This window comes from Pinus tabuliformis, chromosome 3_1 (genome assembly GCF_031772625.1).
Source record: "Pinus tabuliformis cultivar Carrire ecotype Pingquan chromosome 3_1, CPIR1, whole genome shotgun sequence".
NCBI lineage: Eukaryota > Viridiplantae > Streptophyta > Pinopsida > Pinales > Pinaceae > Pinus > Pinus tabuliformis.
Genome location: NC_142301.1, coordinates 948,204,046 through 948,209,945, shown reverse-complemented (window position 1 = coordinate 948,209,945; position 5,900 = coordinate 948,204,046).

Below are 5,900 nucleotides of genomic sequence, written 5' to 3'. Positions count from 1 at the left end.
GCTTGAATCATAAATAAAGAGAAGTATTCTGGAATCAATGTGTTTTCTGTCTATGATTATTGCATCTGATTATGATATGTTAATTTATGGGTTTACATTATAATGTTAAATTGATGCGCAAATGTATCTGTTTCTATCTATTATTTGAATGCAAGTAATAATATATGTTTACGCGAGGGTAATCTTAATTGTATGATAAAGTCGGCTAACCACTAAGATAATTAGGGAAAACGATAGTAACATAGTTACAGAGGTGCATAAGTGCTTGAATCATTGTTTAGGGTTGTGCAAAGGACAGTTGGATACCTTCGCGGAGGTTCTGAAAAACGAAAGAGGAAATACATTGATAAGCCCTAAAGGCTTATCGATCTACGCAAAGGTAGGGATTAAGTTTGAAAACCAACATCACAAGCATCTCAAGGTGTGGAAACTTGGTTCCTGCATCCCCCCATATTGCTTCGGGTGAGACTTCGATCCACACTTCGCGGACTGATGCCAAAAGGGCCAGTAGTGTATGGATTTGCTTGGCTGCTTAACGCTGAACTGGGGTCAGGGCCCATCAAGCCAACATGAAGTTTAAGGAAAGGGTACCACCCGTCGCCCCCCACACACTCATGGTGATGGGTGCAGTGGCCTCCCGCATGCTACCTGACAGAAGAGATGGGAGAAGTTGCAGGCATGGCCAAGATGGAGAAGGAGGTGAGGCAGCTAAGGCAGGACGAGTGATGTGATAGAGCAAGGTTGAATGGGATTATGAAAGAATCCAGAACAGAAAGAGGAGTATAGTTGAGATTACGGGAGGATGGAGGAGAGAGGGTGCAAGTCTATGGAGCTACCAGCAACGGTCTCAGCGAAGCATTTCCGGGTATGTATCCTAGCCTTTCAAGCACATTACTATGGTAACTATGTTAATTCATGGCTGGGGGGTGCGGGAGATGATAGGGGAGGGAAATTTTGGGGATGGTCGGGGAGACCAGCGTAAGCTAGGAGGTATGGTGATCGCGTTTGGGCTAAAGGCGAGAGCCATGAGAGAAAATCAGGGATGGGATCTAGAGAACCCACCTGTGAGCGAGTGAGATAGTTGGTATACCAATGAGAGTGGGAGACTGAGGCTAAGAGTGAGCGCTGGCCAAGGGAGGAGCAGAGAAGTGAGGCAACTCTTCTAAGCATAGGTGTGAGGCATCAACACTGGGCAGAGGGGCTATGGAAGGCAACGCGATTGGGAATGACACAGCTCAATGGGTTGGCAGTGACAGCCATGAGCGTAAACTGGGTCTAGCACCGTGACACCACCCCTGTGAGCAGGCGAGAGAATTGGAAAAACCATGCGTGTGGTGACGTTATCGCAAGGAAGGTGAGAAAGAAAAGCGAGTGGAAGAAGAGTGGCGCAACTACACCAGGCAGAGGAGAGGCACTGCATCTTGAGGCAGAGGGTCACCTGGGCAGAGGCTATTGCGATGGGAAGAATGAGGGGAGGGGAACCCGCATCAATCTGGAGAGGAATGAGACCATGTCGTGTCAGCTAATTCATCTTGTGTGTGAATAGGGACGAAAAAGAGAAGAGATGGCCCAACTTGCACGTGGAAGAGGACGTGGTAGAAGGGGGAGGGAGTTGACTTGAGCCACAGACATGAGCACTTCGGAACCTAGGCGTGGGAGGAAGCTTGTAGAACACCTCATTAGTGAAGAAATGGTAGCATATAGGGAAGGAACAGATACAGGCATCCGTAAGATTTTGCATGAATGAGAGGAGAAGATAAAACAAGAGGATGAGTTCAAAGAGGAGATGGAGAATTGGCGGGCTATAATCCTGGATCCCGACAATACCACGGGCATAATCACCCAGTTTAAATAGACGCTCTATATGTACTGGCTCATGAAGAGCCTTATGGGGAAGGAAATGGAGCAAATGTTAGTGGGGATGGCTATGACCCTCCATGACATGCCCAATTACAAAAAATACTTGCAGACAATCCAATTTCATCTGTGTAAGCAGGATGTTCGCCTTGACCAAATCCAAAGGTTAGATTGAATGATACTATATTGTTTTTGGATGGATTATAATGAGCATAGGTGGCCAACAGACTTGGTTTCCTAGTGGGCAAGTTGAGGCCACCTATGTCATATATGTGGTGTAAACTTGTGTTTTATGAATAGAAAAAGAAGGTCCTACCAAGCTTAACAAAAAATAAAATATCCAATTTGTTTAACGACAGAAATTGAATATTTACAAATGCTGGGGACATCTCAAAAGGTTACATATCAAGAGATTTGATCCATCTCAATCCTTGGTAGATCGAAAGTTAAGATGGATCTAGGCTTGTTTTATTATTAATTGCACCGAGAGATGCTCTACAACTTAGTATGGGAGAAATGTTGTAACATAATATTTAAAAATATTAAAATAATAATTTAAATTAACAAAATAAAAATAGTAATAATAAAAGAAATTAATGTGGGCAATAATTGAAATACTTCAAGTTGCACAATAATTTTACATAACTTTATATGTTGTTATGTAATATTTAAAAATATTAAAATAATAATTTAAGTTAACAAATTAAAAATAGTAATAGTAAAAGAAATTAATCTGGGCCATAATTAAAATACTTCAAGTTGCACGTCAATTTTACAAAACTTTTTATAGAGATATAATGTAACAGAGAGGAAAAAAACCCCACCTTTTAGTATGAAGAAGAAATGTAATTTCTTCACTACTTAATATGGATATGAGTAAAAAAAATAGTTTACTTTTTATTGTGAGGAGTAAATGTAATTTATAATTTGGAGATGATGTGTAATTCATTCTACATTTAACTTACCTTTTAGTATGAAGAAGAAATGTAATTTCTTCACTATTGAATATGGATATGAGTAAAAAGAAAATTTACTTTTTATTAGGACGAATAAATGTAATTTACAATTTGGAGATGACGTGTAATTCATTCATGTAATTCATTCTACATTTAGTTTACATGCGATATTTAAAAAAAAAAAACGAAACATATAATATATTAATAACAAAATGTATTTCATAAAATATCGAGACGTTCTTATTAAATAACACAAATTTATATCTCCTTTATATAGAGAAAAACAAAATAATTTAAATTAAAAAATTTGTTATATTTTCACTTTTAATAACTAAGGAGATGTGTAATTTAATTTGTTTCTAATTTAGCATTTATATATAAGCTTTTAAAGATATCAATAACAAAGAAAAGTTTAACATAAGTTATAAACAAAATATTTGAATACAAGATTTTAACATGAAACATATATATAGAGAGAGAAAGATTGAGCGAATTCTTATTCCATTAATAATTACTTTCTAATTCAATGTATGAAGGATATTTGTAATTATTTCAATGCTTAATTTGGATTTGATATGTAATATTTAGAAAATATTAAGAATAGAGATATTGAAATGTAATTTGGAGAATTCCATGTCAATTATAAATAGAGATTTTCATTTTCACCTAAATATATATTATACTAGCGTAAAACCAAACTCTGTATCTACAACCAAATTCTCTATATCTACAATCAAACTCTGTATCTCCAAGCCCGAGAGGGATCAAAACTTTTTTCACTGTAAAAGATGTTTTCATCTCAAGAGGTTTGATCATTCATGGTCAACTACATATATATTATACCAACCTAGATCCATCTTAACTCCTTATCTACCAAGTCCCAAGAAGGATCAAATTTCTTTTCACTCTTAAAGATGTTTGCATCTCAAGAGATTTGATTCCTCTATGCCCTTGGTAGATCTGAAGTTAAGATGGATGTAGACAGGTTATAATTAAATCAAATTACATTATAAATATAATTATTATTTTTCTATATTTTCTTTTGTTTTTTATTTTTGGTTTTAGTTTTATGTAACTTGACCACATCAAAATGTTTTATTGATAATTATCATTATTATTATTTTCTTTTGACCGATTCAAAATGTTTATATGACATTACATGATCTCTACATATTGGGTTGAGTGACTTTGCAATTACTTTTAACCTTTCTTATTTTTTAATTGAGGCCACACGTAAATGTTTACAAGCATTTACACCACTAGAACATGTTCCCCATACCTTTTTACCATTTTTCTTTTAGATTTAATTTTAAAATGTTATAAAATAAAATTAAAATACAATGTTTATAAAATATTTTGATTTTGAAATGAGTTATGATTTCAGGCAAGTTCTATTGATTAGCCCTGGTATTGGCCCATGGTATTGCAAAAAAATGTATCAAAAAAATTACTAATATCCATGGTAAAATGGGAGTAAATATTCATGGTTAGGAATCTTGTTATATTGCATGTTTAATGTAAGTATTAAGTTTTAATTTTATAAAATGTTGTTTATGGTTTTCCAGCATGTGGTATTAATAATCCATGGTACTCGCCCATGGTATTGTAACAATGTTTATTTAGAAGTTAATAATACCATGTTAAAATGGGGGTGAATATTCATGATTAAGAGTCTTGTTATATTGTAAGTTTTAAATTTTTATGCCATTGTTAAATAAATTTAAATATGTTTACCCAATAATTATTTTAATTTATATGGTAAAATTGATTGTAATTTATAACTATTATTTACATGTTATATGTTTTAATGTGATATGTAAAAATGTAAGCAAACTTACTTTCATTACATTACTTAAATTACACACAACTCTCCTATATTGGTATGTAGAACACCTCTCAACCCAACATAGAAATATCAATAATGTCCTATCCTAACCATCACATATTAGTGATACAAAGAACAAGTAAGAAATAAGGTTTTGTTTTTTGTTAGTAAAAATAAGAATTTTGCTATATTTTCTAAAAATAATGTTATCACTTGCTACATGGAAAATAAAACATTGTAATTGGAAATGAAAAATATAAGCTACACTTGTTGAGATACACACTAATTTCTTGTGGATGCCATAACCGAAATCCATTCCTCCAGCTAAAAACCCATATGTTTGGAGATAAGAAATATCTAACATATCAAAATGACCTGTCTATCAAAGAATAGGAAAAATGACATATCAACCGAGACAAAAACTCTTTTGACCTAAACCATGCTCAACTCCGATAACTTAAACCATGTTCATCAATTCGTAGTAGAGTAATATAAGGGACAGTGATGAAAAGTATCAAAATATTCATATTTCTTGACCGTTTGGAAATAAATAATTTTCTTTTGTTCTATTGATATCAATGATGTCTTTAAGCTCTTTACGATATCCAATATAAGCAAGGTCAGCATAATAGGTAACTCAATGAAAGATCAATAACCTATTGAAAAAGTGGCAGAAAACAGGTATCCATAATCTATATTTCTGCTATAATAAAGTGAAAGACGCCCAAAATATACGAAATGGCAAAACCAATGTTGTTAAGAGATTTCCAAGGCTCTAAACTAGAACAATCAATTCGGTAATTGTCAATATTCATAAGATTGGAAAATTTTTGTTACTTATAAGATGGCCATGGATGAAGGTTTGTCACTGTAACGGTTTCACTACAAGTTACCCTACATATTTTTTAATGAAACAAACATTCAATTAATATTTTTTTAAAAGCATTTTTTAAACCCTTAGAACACATAAATCTTAAGCAAACTGATTGGTAAGCTAAAAGAGTTAATTAAGTGCTGGAAAATACGTTTTCAATTCGCTGAATGAGAGAGATATTATAGGAAGTCTTGTGCTGGAAAATGTGTTGAGTTCATTTCCGTGAATGAGAGATATTATGAGAAGACTTTTGCTTTTTCTGGACCTGTAAAAAAATTGCAATTAAATTCAATTGAAAAATAGCCAATAAATCATATAAATTTTAATTCTCAGAATAAAGTGAGAAGAACAAACATTTTTATAAGCAAATAATCCAAAGACAACAATC